Source organism: Equus quagga, chromosome 1 (assembly GCF_021613505.1).
Source record: "Equus quagga isolate Etosha38 chromosome 1, UCLA_HA_Equagga_1.0, whole genome shotgun sequence".
Lineage (NCBI taxonomy): Eukaryota > Metazoa > Chordata > Mammalia > Perissodactyla > Equidae > Equus > Equus quagga.
In genome coordinates, this window is record NC_060267.1 from 176,924,067 (window position 1) to 176,940,820 (window position 16,754).

A 16,754-nucleotide genomic window follows, 5' to 3' on the forward strand; every position below is an offset into this window, starting at 1 on the left:
TTATTCTGAGCTTAAATCTGAGGATTATAACCCGGGAGAGTCTTTCCACAAAGGAACAGAGCACTCCAAAGATGTTTGGGTATAAGGGTGGTTATATACCCTCAAAGAGGATGTTTCACATAGGATTGAAATGTCCCTCCCACAATAGTCGCGAGACTGCTCTGTCAGCACAGCGATTGATGGAAATAGCAGGTAGGTCTTCTGTCTCTGTGAACACAGCAGGGTGGCAGTCTGTTGTCTCCAGCTGGGTGGTCACAGGTGAGCTGGGAGGTGAGTGCAGCAATCAGTTCCTAGCCTAAAGAAAAATGCTAATGTCTGGGGGAAGTTGCATCTTTATCTCAAGGGCCTTTGTTCTGGCCAAAGGAAATGTCTAAGCAGATATGCAATGTGTGCTCAATAGCCAGTCAGGCCCTTTTGGAGGAAAAAAAAGAAGTCAGGCCGAATTAGGTTTATACCAAATGGCTTCCTCATATACTCCAATATATCCTATTGCTTGCCATTTTTATTTGTCACTATTAAAGGGTCCTTTCAATGTAGAAACTCATATCTTTCAGTTGCGGAAAATATTCTGAAGTTAACTCTTCGATGATTACCTCCCCTTAGTTTTCTCTGTTCTCTCTTTTGCAACTTCCATTATCTGGAAGTTACATCTCCTGGACTGGCCTTCTAATGTTTTTATCCTTTTCGGTTTTGTTCAGACATTTCTTTGACCCCATCTTTCAGAACTTCTATAAAGTTTTCCATTTCTGCTATTGGATTTTTAATCACTGAGAACTTCTTTTTAATCCCCTGAACATTCCTTTTTATAGCATTTTATTCTTATTTTATGTTTTATCGTCTTTCCTATGTATTGAGGGATATTAATTACTGTATTAAGGAGTCTTCTTTCCATTCCTCCTGTCTATCCCATCAGGTACTCCTTTGTGTATTTGTTTTTGCCTCTACCTCTTGTGTTAGATGCTTTCCCAAGATGTGTGCTAACTTTTGTTTCTCTGCACGTGGTTAAGAATGGTGAAAGCCTCTGAGTATGTTGACTGCAGTTTCATTGGAGGGTGATGTGGTTGTGTTAGGGCCTACAAACATAGGTTCCCTACCCGCCACACAAGAGGGACCAGATAAAAACTGGAATGCCAGGCTTATGGCAAGGAAAGGGTTTTTATTTCGGATGATATTAGCTGAGAGATGAGAGTGAGCCTTCAAATTTGTCTTGTTTCATCTCGTCTCCCAGAAAGATGGGAGCCCAGGGTTCTTAAAGGTTTGTGAGGAACGTGGCTGCTTGTAGGGGGCCGGGGCGGGAGAGGGGAGGGGAGCAGTCAGTGGCCTTGCTGGGTGGAGCTTTCCCACCAACCTGCACTGGCCTTGGGAGCTGCTTACAGAGAGAAGATGATAAGGGAATTTGCAGAAGAATGACCTTGGCTGTTTGTCTCCATGGGGAATAGTGGATTCTGAAGCCAGGAAGCCAGAGAGTAAGCAGGGAATGAGTGCTCTGGTTTTAACCCCACTTATGTTGGGTTTAGTGTAGGGGAACTGATATCAGGGCTGGCATCAACTGAGACTTTTATTTGAGAAACTGCTTATATTAGAATTTTAGGTCTTTCATTTGAGGTTGTTAGATTTTCCAGATTTCTCTGGAGGGTAAAGATCTAGTTAGTAGCACTCTGGGAGCCAGGTTGGGTATGAGCCAGGTGGGCAATGAGGAACAGGTTTGGGAAAAGGGGTGTATCTTGGCTAGTGGCATGTTTAAATTCACATGATTTCTCTGTTTTTATTTTATTTTTTTAAAATCCTGCCTTACCTTTAACTGTGTCTACTACCCCAAGATAAGAGACACAGAAGTCTCATAAAGGAAGACACCTATGTGTAATAGGCAAGAGAATCTGGAGAATCTAACCAGCTTCTTAACATATCTCAACAAATCCTCCTTGTTTTATATCTCCAGCAACAACCCACTTTTTGAGCCTTTGGGGAATTCTAAAGTATAAAATGGATTTTATCTCTGCTCTTTCCACTTTCAGTTTAGGAGTCAGCTTTCTTGGTTCAACTCTGTCTGTTGCCACTTGTCTATTTATTTTACAGATTTTCCCAAATCTTGATATTATTTCTTCTCTTGTTCTCACTGTCTTTGTTGCTTTATTGACCTTGTCACAGGGTTTCAGGAGGGAGAGAGATTCGATGGATTTATTCAATCTGCCAACTTTATTAGAAATTCTCCAGGGAATTTTTTCTCTATTATGTCTTTAACTTCTAGAAGTACTATTTGACTCTTTTGTAAATATGTCTGGTCATTTTTTAGAGTTTTACCTTTTTGCCTATTTCAAACTCTTATTTTACTTGTTTCACCATTTTCATTGCATTTACTTTGTATTCTGTGCCTGGTAATTCCAATATATGAATACAGTCATGCGTTGCTTAATGACGGGGATGTGTTCTGAGAAATGCATCATTAGGCGATTTTGTTGTCGTATGAACATCATAGAGTGTACTTCACAAATCTAGATGGTATAGCGTTCTACACACCTAGGCTATATGGCACTAATCCTATGAGACCACTGCTGTATATGTGGTCCATCATTGACCAAAAAGTCATTATATGGTGCATGGCTGTATCGTAGGTCTGATTCTGCTGTTTGCTCTTTCTCCTTACTCTCACATAAGTCTATGTATGTTTTCCTTGTACGTTTTTGGATTTTTGTTGGTAATCTTATATTTCTTGGAATTAATCCATAGGATTTCTTTAAAGCCTAGATGAATGGCTTCCACCAGAGAGGATTGTGCTTACTTCTCCTGATCCACTGGGGTTGGGAGCCAATCCCCCAAAATTGGGAGCCAATTTAGTTTTTAAAAACTAAATTCTCAACATGAGGGTTTATGGAACACCTAGGTATTATGAGTGAGGTCTAGCTTGTGCTTATGAATTCTTGAGGGAGTTTTGTCTTTTGTCCCCTGCACCTTGAGAAGATACAAAAACCAAGTGCCATATCACCTGCATTAAAGCCAATACACTTGGAGTGAAGATAGCTTCAGTATTTTATGTACCATTTATATTCCCACTTTCACTTTGTTTTAGCTGCTGCTGAATCTTTATTTTCCTTTTGTCTCCTTGAAGTTCTTAAAAAGTTGCTTTTTATGATTTATCTAAAATTGCAGGTTACTTTCGCTCATCAGGTGGGTCATGGTGTCTGACCTATTAGCCATTATCTTGCCTTTGCTCCTTTCTCCTAAAGATATCAGGTTTGTAGATTTTGGTCCTTCCTCCTGTTCTTGTTGTATCCTCTTTTTCTGGCAATATCATCCATATTCATAGATTCCTCTAACATCTATGTTCTGAGGACTCCCAGATGTGTGTCTCCAGCTCAGAACTTTAAATTGAGCTCCAGACACATATTTTCAAGCGTGTCCAGGACATCTTTATTAGTTCTCTTAATAATTCCAAAAGGAGACGATTTTGTGTTGCTAATGTTTGCTGTTCTATATTTATTTTTTATTTTTCCTCAGAAAGAGCTTCTTTTTCTGCTTTCCTTATCTTGGATAATCTAACCAGTTGTAAAACCCAGACTCATTGTACGTAGTCCTATTTAATTTTAGTGCTTCCCTCAACACCACATCCAATTACTCACTAAATCCTGTCGGTGCTATCTTCTTGTTTGCTCTCATTTCTTTTCCTTTTGTCTCCATTCCCTTGGCCACTCCTTGGAAAGCCAGTTATATTTTCTTAACTGGCCTTCCTTTCCTTATCCAAATTTCTACCATCTCTTCCTCCCTTTAGCTGACAGGTGGTTATTTCTAAAATGCAAACCTGATATCATTTCTTTGATTAAAGTTTTTTCTATGGCTTCCATTTATCTTCGAAGAAAAGCGCAAATTTATTGGAACGGTAGTCAAAATCTTCTTCAATTGGACTTTGATTTGTTTAGTCTCAGCTTCTACTTCCTGAATTCTAAGCTCTAGCAACGTTAATCTATTCACAGTTCGTCAAATCTGCCTACTTTTCCACACGCTTTCCTGCCTCTGCCTGCCTCTACCCATATACCTCTTGGACCTCCTTGACAAGGTCCTTCCTCTCTTCTGTATCACGCGGAGCATAATATGTACCTTATTGATTCACATGTTGGGCTTGGTTATAAAAGTTAAGCTTTTTCCTCATCAGAGTACGAACTACTTAGACTATGCCCTTTTTTTTCTTGATTTCTCCCATGTAAGTTCTCGACACATAGCAGACACTCTATAAATTTTGAATTTGTAAGTGAATAAATTTATTGGAAAGTTTGGAACAGAACTATGTCTCCAGACTTCCTTTTCATTTTGCCTTTTGCTGTGTAATCTGATCCAAATTTAATAAAAAGAATCACTTTTTGTGGAAATGCTTTTCATGTCCTAATAATTTTAACCTCTTTTGGAAACTTCTGCCCTCACAGTATCCTAACCTCAGGGCTGGAAGAGGTCCTGCAGGGTGTTAAGCCCACTTCCAAGCTGACCGCGTTTCTGCACGAGCTCTCTAACATGTGTTTTTCCAGATTGGATCTGAATAACTCCAGGGATTGTGAAACCACGGGGCTGTTCTTTCTATCTTCGTAGAATTATGACCAGAGAAAAGGTCTCTTTTTGTACCAAATCTAAATTTCTTTCTAGAAGTTTCACACACTGACCTTAGTAAAATCCCAAGGGCAAAACAGGACATATTTAACACTCCTTCCATAAAACAGCCCTTCAAGAATTTGAAGACAGCTTACGCTCTGCACTCAAATCTCTTCTAAGTCAGCTTAAAATATAGAAAATGCTTTTAGGTGACATTTATAGGCCTCTCGCTATGCTTTTCACACCACCTTTCTTTTTCCATCTACAAGGATTCTCTATTAAATGGAACTGAAGCTCCTAAGATTGTCCAGTTTAGAAGGAATCGAGTTGGACTCTCACATTACTGTTTCTAAACTTTTTGATGAAGCCTAATTTTGCATATATTTATCCTTGTTTTTCTTTTCTTTTTATAAAGTGAATTACCTTTTCATTATAAAAACAATTGAAACAACACAGGATTGTAAACCTAATGTACGTGTTTCATAATTCTACCTTCCAGGCATTACCATTTTTAACAGTAGGATATATATGGTTTTCAGGACATTTTTAGTGTTTGTATAACATGCATATTATATATAGATATATACCAAAATATTACAAAAGTTGGGTCACACTCTGTGTATAGCATTCTCTAACTTGCTATTTTCACTTAACATTATACTTAAGCATTTGTTATATATTTTGGTTATCTTTGCATCCAGTATTCATAACACTTGATTACAATTAAAAGCTGACAATATTCTACTCTTTAAATGTATTGTCATTTATTTAACTAATTTATTGATGTTATTTCCAATTATTTGAATCATAAACAGTTCAATTAAAGTTGTTGGACATTTGCAATACACATAGCATTATGCCAACCACCGGAGCTAAGAAGATGAATACAATAATCTCTGCCTCCAGGGAGCTCACGATCTAGTGTAATAGAGCAATGAATCCATAATCATAATACAATATAAGTGTTATCTCAGGAATATTCACAGACACACAGAGGAGGCAGACAGTATTCAGGTAAAAGTTGCTTAGAGAAGGCAATGCTTATGTTGCATATTAAAACATAAGAAGTCTCCATACAGGAAATATATATTTCTAGTTGCTGGCAGCAGCATAATTTAAAGTCATATCTTTGTGCAAAATTAGGGTGTATTTGAAGAACGACAAGCAGTTCAATGTGTTCCGTGTGGTGGAACGATGTAGATGGCTGATGAAGTAGGTAAAAGTTATCTAATGAGGGACCTGTTGCACCATACCACAAACTTTGGATCTTATCCTATGGGCAACACAGAGCCAGATGAGTTCAGCGGAGAGAACTAGGGAAGTGTGACACACCCAGCAGCAGTGCCAGATGGAAATATGTCTTCTTCAAGTAAAATTGATGTTTTGCCTGGTTTGCCCATAGCAGATGACATTTGTGCCCTGACTCTGTCACCTCAGGCCTTGTTACACAGCCCTCCAGCCCTCCACCCGATTGCATGAGGGTTATCTCTTGAAGCCAGAGACCATTTGCCCATGGTCATAGTTAAGGGGTGCCAGGAAAATCGGTGCTCCACACCCCCAAGCCAATTACCAATGGGAGTCAGTCTATAAATACTCCATTTCTCTCGCCCCTAGATTGGGCTAATTCTGAGGTGTGCATTCAACACTAACACTGAGGGTTCCTTCGTGGTATTAAGCCGCAGGGTCACAGGGGTAACTAGCTTGATAACACATCCTGTATTGGCTACCTTCCCTTCCCTGTCTCACTTCCCTGCTCCCATACCTAGGGTCCCTTTCTTAGGATGCCTTCCTAAATAAATCACTTTTACTTGAATCTTAGTCTCAGGATCTCTTCCTCGGGGAACTCAAACAAAGGCATTGACCAATAAAATCTTGCCTGAAATAGTCAAGGTTATCTACCAGTCCAGTTACCTACTTATTTACCTATAGCAGTACCAAGAACATTTTTTGTTTGTTATTTTGCTCCAGCCTAGAAAGAGTAAATGGCTTAACAGAAAACGACTGTTGCTGTCATGGATAGTTTGGTTTTAAGGGATAGAACCCACCCAAAGAAGCTCAAATGAAAGAAGAGGATCTCAGGAAACCAATTTTAGCTGGGCCACACTTAAACCAAAATCACTTGACATCTTTTCTTGCATTCTATTTTACTTTGTGACTGAGTTGTCCATCAGTTTTTTGGCACATAGCTCCCCCTTTCTTTGCTGAAACTTGACTTCCAACATGAGAACCACAGAATTGTCACTCTCTCAGTGCTGGTTTACACATGGTACTTGAATGAAATGGCACCAATTCTGGCCCCAAGCATGCGTGATATTCTGTCTCCAGAGACTAAATCAATCTATCGGTTCAGTTTTAAAAGTTAATTTACTTTTGCAGTTTATTGAGGTCTAGTTGACATATGATGAACTGTACATATTTAAAGAGTACAATTTGCTAAAAATTGATACATTTGTACACCAGTAAAACCACCACCACAATCTAGATGCTGAACATATGCACTACCCTTACAAGTTTCCTCATATCCCTTTATAATCTCTTGCTTTCAAACTTTGCCTCTCCTGGTCCCTGTCTACAGGCGACCCTTGATTTGTTCTCATCAGAGATGAGTTTGCATTTATTATAATTTTATAGATGTGATATCATACAGTGTGTACTCTTTTTTGCCTGCTTTCTTTCATTCTGCATAATTGTTTTGAGATTTAGCCATATTATTACGTGTATCAATAGTTTATGCCTTTTTAATTGCTGCGTAATGTTGTATCTTGTAGACGCCCCACAATTTTTAATTCAATCACATTTGGGCAGTTGGACATTTGGATAGTTTCCAGTTTTACGTAATTAAAAGTAATGCTACTGTGAACTTTTATGTACAGGTTTTTATATGGACATACATGTTTTAATTTGACTTGGGTAAATACTTATGAATGCAATCATATGGTAAGCATATGTCTAACTTTTCAAAAAACTACCAAACTTTTTCCAAAGCAGTTGTAGCATTTAACATTCCCACATGCAGTATATGAGAATTCCAGTTGTTTTATATTGACAGCACTTGGGAAAGTCAAATGTTTTTAATTTTAACCACTCTGACAGGTGTGTATAGCGGTAGTTCATTGTGGTTTTAATTTGCACTTCCCTATTTACTAACTATGTTGAACAACTGTTCCTGTGCTTATTTGCCATGCATATATCTTCTTTGGAAATGATCTGTTCAAAGCTTTTGTCTATGTTTTTAAGTCGGTTTGCTTGTTTTCTTATTACTGAGTTTTTGTTTTTTTAAAATTTTTAATATTAAGATATAATTCACGTAACATAAAATTCACCATTTTCAAGTGCATAATTCAGTGGTTTTTAGTATACTCACAGTGTTGTGCAACTATTCTCACAATCTGTTCCAGACCATTCCCATCACCCCACAAAGAAACTCCGTATCTATTAACAGTCACTTTCAATTCCCGCTCCCTAGCTTCAGGCACCCACTAATCTACTTTCTGTTTTTGTAGATTTACATATTCTAGACATTGCATATAAACGGAATCATATGTGACATTTTTTTGATCTTATTTCTTTCGTTTAGCATAATGTTTTCAAAGTTCTTCCAAGTAGTGACATATAACAGTCTTCATTCCTTTCTATGGCTGATTAACAGTTGAGTTTTAAGAGTTCTTTACGTAGTCTATATATACATTTGTTATCAGATTCATGATTTGCAAATATTTTATCCTAGACTGTGCCTTGTTGTTTCCTTCTCTTAAACAGTGTCTTTCAAAGATAAGAAGTTCTTAGTTTTAATGAAGTCCAATTTATCCTTTTTTTGTCTAATGGATCATACTTTTGTTGGATTGTCTAAGAACTCCTTTTTCCTCACATAAGATCACAAACATATTTTTCCTATGCTTTCATCTAGAACTTCTATAATTTTAAGTTTTAACTTTAGGTACACGAATCATTTTATGTTAATATTTTTATATATAGTGCGAGGATGGATTGAAGCTTTTGTTTTTTACACCTGGATATGCAATTGTTCCACCCAATATTTTGAGAAGACTACTCTTTTTACATTGTTACGTTCTTGTTCCTTTCTTGAAAATCAATTGACTATATATATGTGAATACATTTCTGGACTTTATCTTAACGTCTTCCGTTGATCCACTTGTCTGTGTTGACGCTAATACTGAACCATCTTGACATTTACTGTCGCTTTACCATAAGTCTATAAATCAGGTAGAGTAAATCTTTCAATTTCTTTTTCAAAAGTGTTTTGACTATGCTATGTCCTTTGCATTTTGAAAGGAATTTTAGAATTAGATCATCAATTTCCAGAGAAAACTCTGTTAGAATTTTAACTGAGATTGCATTGAATCTGCGTATCAGTGATGACTGACATTTTAACCACATTGTTATCAAATCCATGAACATGCATATCTTTCCATTTACTTAGATCCTTTTTTACTTTGTCATCATTCATTGGGTTCATGTACAATTCTTGCACATTTTAGTTAGATATATCTACAAATAATTCTTATTCTTGACATTCTAAATACTATTTTAAAATTTCAAGTTCTAAATGTCATTATTAATAAAAATATAGAAATACGATTTCTTTTTTGATACTGATCTTGAATTCTGGAACCTTACTAAACTCATGTACTGTTCTAGTCATTTTTTTGAATACTGCATTACATTTTCTGCCTATATGATTGTGTCATCTGTGAAGGGTTTACTTTCCATAGAATTTTAAACTACAAATCTAATTCAAATTTTTTAAAATAGATTTAGGCTATTCAACTATTTCTTCATGAGTATGCATTTTATTTTTGTCTTTCAAGGGATCTATCCATTTCGTATGTTGTCACGTTTTTAGGCATATATTAGCTCCTAATATTCCCTTATTATCTTTTTAATATTTGTAGCATCTGTAATGATGTAAAGGCTCTGATTCCTGATATTGGTAATTTGTGTCCTTTCATTTTTTTTTTCTTTTCAGTTTGGTTACTGTTTTTCAATTTTGTTTTCTCAAGGAATCAGATTTGGTTTTATTACTTTCTCTATCCTTTTTCTGTTTTCTATTTCATTGATTTCCACTCTGACCTTCATTATATGCTCTCCTTGCTTACTTTGGGTTTGTGCTCTCTTCTTTTTCTGGTTTAAGGTGTATGATGAGGTCATTGATTTGAGACCTAAGTACTGCTTAAGTTGCAATCTACAAATTTTGACGTTACATTTTCATTTTCCTTCAGTTTAAAATACTTTATTTACTTTTTGATTTATTATTTAACCCATGGGTTATTTTGAAGTGTGATAGCTTCCAAATATTTAGACGTTTCAAGATAAATTTGTTAATTCTTTCTAATTTTTCACTTCAGTCAGAAGACAGAATCCTTAAGGATTTATTGAGATTTATTTTCCGGACTAGCGTGTGCTCTATCTTGGTATAGGTTCTGTTTTTCTTGAAGAAGGAAAAAAAAGCTGTCGTTAGACGGTGCGGTCCACAAATGTAAATTAGGTCAAGCTGGTTGGTAGCAAGTTTATTTCAGGTCTTCCGTGCTGCTTGCTGACTTTCTTACTCAGCCGTCCCGTCGAACTCCCGAGATCCCACGAGATGCGGCTGCCTCTGGAAGAGTGGTCCAGGCGGCAGCATCTCCGGCCTGGTTGGCGGTTCTCGGAGGTGGCGGCGCTCAGCGCATCCTAGCCCGTCCTCTGCCTGCCCCTCCGTGTGGACCCGCGCTCGCTCTCTGCACACGCTGGAAGCCACCCGGCTCGCCCAGGGGGCTGCAACCGCGCCCGCCTGGTTTGCCATCCTGGGAACCCACTCACAATGCCCACCGGCCCGGCCTGCCCTTGGGCGTCCAGCAAGGTGTTCAAAAGAGAACATTTCCTGGTGATTGCTCTCCCATCACGGAGTGCTGGGTCAGAAAGAAGGGGCAAGGCCCTGGGGCTCTTCTTCTGGGGAAAGGCTCCTGGGACTATTCTGGACACCTGCTACTGCCCTGCTGCCAGGGGCGTAGGGGTTGGGGGGCGGCGGGACACAATAGCTGGCCACAACACCTGGCCCTGTGGACATCCGTGAGTGCCTCTTATTCTAGTCATTGATAGAGTGGTGTGGAAGGCCTAAACTATAAATGAGAATTTATTGCTTTCCTTTGCACTTCCAGGAGGTTTTTTTTTTTTTTCTTTGAGGAAGATTAGCCCTGAGCTAACTACTGCCAATCCTCCTCTTTTTGCTGAGGAAGACTGACCCTAAGCTAACATCCATACCCACCTTCCTCTACTTTACACGTGGGATGCCTACCACAGCATGGCGTGCCGAGCGGTGCCATGTCCGCAAGCGGGGTCGAACCCGCCAAGCCTGGCTCTGGAGAAGCAGAACGTGCTCACTTAACCGCTGCGCCACTGGGCCGGCCCCTCTAGCAGTTTTATCTTCACGTATTTTGAAGCTCTGTATTAGAAGGGTAAATATTTAGGATTATTATGCCTCTTAAGTTGACCACTTTATTATTATGAAATGACCTTCATTATCCTTGGTAATATTTTATGCTCTAAATCTACTTTGTTGTTAGTGTACTAACCCTCTTTTATTTTACTTTGAATAGTGTTAACATAGTGTTAGGGTTCTTCAGGGGTTCTCCAGAGAAACAGGACCAATAAATAACAGAATGAATAAATATATGTATCTCTTATTGGTAACAGTAAACAGTAATATTTATATATTTATGATATTTATATATTTAATATTTATATATTTATGAAGAGATTTATTATAAGGGATTGGCGACGTGATTATGGAGGTGGGCAAGTCCCAAGATCTGCAGGGTGAGTCAGCAAGCTGGAGACCCAGGAAAGGCTGCAGATGTATTCTACCGTGAGTCTGAATACCTGAGAACTGATGGTCTAGTTCCAGTCCAAGGGCCGGCAGACCGGGTACCCAGGAGGAGCTGATGTTTCAGTTTCAGACTGAAGGCAGGAAAAAGCCAATGTCCCGGTTCAACCGTTTACAGTCAGGAAGAATTCCCTCTTACTTAGGGGGAGTCAGCTCTTTTGTTCTGTTCAGACCTTCACCTGATGGAATGAGGCCCAACCACATTGTAGAATAGGCTATTTTTTATTTAACGTGTTCATTGATATGGTTTGGCTTAAATTTACACTTTTGCTATTTGTTTTTTCCCACTTTCTTGTGAATCTGTTAATTATTCTTTATGATTCCACTCTCCACATCTTTGTTGACATATGTTAGAGATTGCTTTATGTTCTATAATACTCATCTTTAGTTTATCACCGTCTGCCTTCAAGTGATAGCATACCACTGCATGAATAGAATAAAATTCTTACAGTAGAATAATTTCATTTTTCCCTTCCCAGTCTTCGCACTATTTTACTGTTACATGTATAGTAAAACACATAGTACAGTGCTAGTTGTTATGTAAACACAATTATATGTCAAGAGACTAAAATAATAATAAAGAATCTTTTCTATTTATCCATGTAGTTACCAGTTCTGGTGCTCTTCATTCTTTTGTGTAGATACATGTTTCCTTTTGGTATATTTCTTTCTTACTGAAGGATTTCCCCTAGTGTTTTTTATACTGTGGATTTGCTGGCAATAAGTTATTTTAGCTTTAATATATGTGAAAAAGTCTTTAATTTACCTTTGTCTTTCAAAAATATTTTACTGTGCATATAATCTAAGTTGACAGTTTTCCAGTTCCTTCGGGACTTTCAAGATGTTGCTTTACTGTCTTGTGGTTTGAACGATTTCTGATCAAGTCTCCTCTCATTCTGATCTTTGTTTCTCTATACGTATTGTGATTTTTCACTCTGACTGCTTTTAAGTTTTTCTTTTTATCACTGGCTTGAAGTAATTTGATTATCATTTACTGTGGTGTAGTTTTCTTTCTGTTTCTTGTGCTTGAAGTTTTTGGAGGTTCTTGAATTTGTGGTTATATAGTTTTAATAAAATTTAGAAAATTTACCTACTTTTCCTTCAAATATTTTCCCCCCTCCTCCTTTTGGAAACTCTAATTACGCAAATATTAGGATGCTTTAATTTGTCTCCCAGCTCATGTAAACATTGTTCTTTGTTTTTCTAGCTTTTTTCTTTGTGTTCTTTACATTTAGTAGCTTCTGTTGTTATGTCTTGAAATTCATTAATCTTACATTCTACTATCTCTAATATGCCCTTAATCTATCCTGGGTATTCTCATCTCTAATATTTTAGCTTTCCTTTCTAGAATTTAAATTGGGGATATATAAAATCTTCCTTGTCTCTACTTAACATTCTAAATTTTTCCTCTAGCTACTTAAACACATGAAATATACTTACAATAATTTTTTTATATCTATGTTCTATTATTTGTGTTATTTCTAGGTCAGTTTCAATTGATAGACTTTTCTCCTCATTATGCATCATATTTTTCTGCTCCTTTGGATAGAAAATTTTAATTACATGTCAGATATTCATTGTGAGTTTTACCTTGTTGGCTGCTGCATAATTTTGCAGTCCTATGAATATTTCTGGGCCTTCTACTATTAGTTACTTGAAAACAATTTGATGTTTTCAGGCCTTGCTTTTAAGCTTTGCGAGGCAAGACCAGAGAATTGTGTTGTCTAGAGTTAATTTTTCCCACTACGGAGGCAAACCTTCTGACTTCTCCATGAACTTCAAAGATTGGCATCTGAGCTAGCAACTGTTACCAATCTTTTTGTTTCTGCTTTTTCTCCCCAAATCCCCCAAGTGTATATATATATATATATATATATATATATGTTCTGGTTTTTTTTCTTTTTTAGTTGTGGGTCCTTCTGGTTGTGCTATGTGGGATGCTGGCTCAGCACAGCTTGATGAGCGGTGCCATGTCCACGCCCAGGATCCAAACCAGCAAAACCCTGGGCCGGTGAAGTGGAGCGCACGAACTTAACCACTCAGCCACAGGGCTGGCCCCTCTCCATGAACTTTAATGGCCCATGAATTATGATGTTTTTGACTCTGGCTGATGGGAGCAGGAACTCTTCAAGGATCTGTGTGAACTATGGGTATTGTTTCTGTTCATTCTTTCTGGTGCTTCTTTCTCTAGCTTTGGTAGTTTCCTCCAAGACAAGTTGACAGCTCCTAAGCTGCAGGCTTCTGCAGATCCATGGAGTGTCCTCAAGCAGGTTTCTCCTCTTCGGTGCTCTGCTTTGTAAACTCCAGGTGCTACTTGTCCTTCCTGGAGTCCCAGCTCTGTGTCCTCCACTTGGGGAGTTTGAGGGTGCTCCGCCTGGCTTCCTCCACCCTGTGCCACAGCCTAGAAACTCAACAGGCAGTAAGAAGGAGCCGGGATGGGGCTCACTGCATTTGTTTTCCATCAATCAGGCATCATTGTCCTTCATTGTCTGATGTCCAATGTCTTGCAAACTTCTTTAAAAATATTTTTTTCCATATTTTTAGTTGTTTCAGGTCAGTGGATAAATCTGGCCCCTTTTACTCCACTTTAATCAGATGTGGTATTCAGTTCAGTTTTTAAATAAAGAAAAATACATCTGGATTCACTCAGTTTGGATAACCTGTCCACCTGAGGTATGAGGTAGTTAAAAGAGTGGTGGCAGGGGCATTAAGCAGAGGGGAGGCAGAATAAGAACATAACAGTGTGTGTACTTGTCTCTTCCAGGATGTCTAGCACAATAAATTGACCTGGAAGTGGAAATGACTAATAGGTCTTCTAAAATGATTAAACAAATGTGATGAAGTGAGATACTTATTCAGATTACTAGACAGTTACATTAAGCAGATTTAAAATAAAAATAGCGAACTAGTTAGCTGTATAGATATAGACAGATAGATTTAGATAGCAACAAAGTCAGGGGTCTGAAAATATTTCCCAATCCCACTTCTCAGGAACTGAAAATCCTTAGCTTGGAGAGTTGAGAATTTCATCTGTTTTGGTCGAGGGCGACTTTTTTTGCTTATCGAATAATTCGGTTTTCACTGATCATTTCTTTATGACTGTGACTTAGGATTCTCACTCTACATTAAGATCTGCTAGATGTCACCTCCTTGCATTGGGATACTTATTAATAATTCATAGAAATTCCCGTGATGTATATATGCTCTATGTGCACCCTCAAAATGCAGTTTACAAATTCTGTCCTTAGATTTAAACAAGTTTGTTTTCCTCTAACATTCTAACATTCTCAAATCTTCCAACAATTACTTGAAATCTTGAGAATAGCTTTTCTTATTTATGCAGTCATGCAGTATCATATTCTGTTTGGTCGTCCTTTTCTGCCAGTGTAGTGGAGTGCCTCTAAGTTTCGTCATCAATCTGTGTATTCTCATCATCTAGGTTAAACTCACAAATACTGCCTTTTTTCTACCTGATGATGATCAGTTTTATGATGTAATTCATTCTGGGCAGTATGTTTTACCTTTTCCCATTCATTTAATGATGTCTAACTAGGCATTAAATTCCTTCAATAGCTAAATGAAATGTTTCACATCTTCCATGCCAGCTTTTACAAGATTTCAGATATCCTGCATCTTAAAAGTTCCCAAAGCTTTTACTTAATAATTTGGGGGAAATATGACACGGAAATGGTGTTATTTTAGTATGGTCCAGTTTGAAAATCTCCAAACTTTGCCTTTATTCTTACATATATGTAAATTTATGTTTATGATTTTTGTGTGTGTGTGTGAGGAAGATTGGCTAACATCTGTGCCAGTCTTTCTCTATTTTATGTGGGATGCCACCACAGCGTGACCTGACAAGTGGTGCTAGGTCCACACCCAGGATGTGAACCTGCGGACCCTGGGCCACTGAAGCAGAGTGTGTGGACTTAACCACAACACCACCAGGCCAGTCCCCATGTTTGTGATTTTTATGATGGAAGTTATCAAGGAAATATATAAGAAAAGAGCATCATGGGCTGATAACTCATGATTCAAAATACTTTTTTTTTGAATTAGTGATATATTTTATGTCAATATGGTAAGAGAAGGTCAGTAAGTACAATCTGGCCACCTGATTGATGAATGTGCTTTCATTTTTAACATTGGGTCATTGAAAATAATAAGAAAAGACCAAAAACATTAGGTAACCATTCAGGTTAAATTCACAGTTTTACTAAAAATGGATACTGCTATCAAGGTGTACCCCATGTGGCAGTTAAGCACATAGATGAATTGTAGAGTAAGAACCGTTGTGTTCATGCCATGTATAAAATAGAGTATGTGACTGCGGGATGGTAAACGGTGAGATGAGTCAACCATAGTTTCCTTGGAACAGTGATGAATAAAATAACTCATTATACTGAATTAACCTGAGGTAATAGAGCTAATGAATTATCTCCCACCTACGTTTCTCTCTTTCTTCTAGGTCCTTCCAGTATATTGTTTCCTGAACTGTCATATATAAGAACTGTTCCTACAGATTCTTATAATTCAGGGTTAATGACATGATTTCAAATCATAGTGCAGCCATCTCTTAACTCTTTGTTATCTACTTTGTTAATTTTATAACTGATTTTTCTTTCCAATTTGTTTTTTTCTTGATATTATATATATATGTAGATTTTCTTTTCTATTAAAAATCTGTATCAGTAATAAGAGCATCTATGGGAATATTTCTAATGATTGGATTTCAAATGCCTTTTAGATTTTACATGTTACCTTTGCCACACAAAGTTAGAGGGTGTGTTAAAAGTAAGCAGGGTAGGATCCCAAGAATGATTCATCAATGACATCACAGGAAAATTCAGAACTGGCAATCACAAGACATAGATTTTGATCTTGCTTACATCCCTCTTGCTGGTGATCTCTCCCAGATTCAATTGTATCATCTGTAAAATTGGGATGATAAAACCAATTCTGTCAGGGCTGGCCCTGTGGCCGAGTGGTTGGGTTCGCGTTCTCCGCAGCAGGCAGGACAGTATTTCATTGGTTCGAATCCTGGGCACGGACATGGCACTGCTCATCTAGCCATGCTGAGGCAGCATCCCACATGCCACAACTAGAAGGACCCACAACGAAGAATATGCAACTATGTACCAGGGGGCTTTGGGGAGAAAAAGGAAAAAAAAAAGAAAAAAACACCAATTCTGTCTACCTCAACTAGATTGTTGGGTGGAATGAAGCCATATATATAAAAGTATTTTGAGAGCTGTGGGCTGACATGAAAATAATTGCATGGAAATGTAACATAGCAAT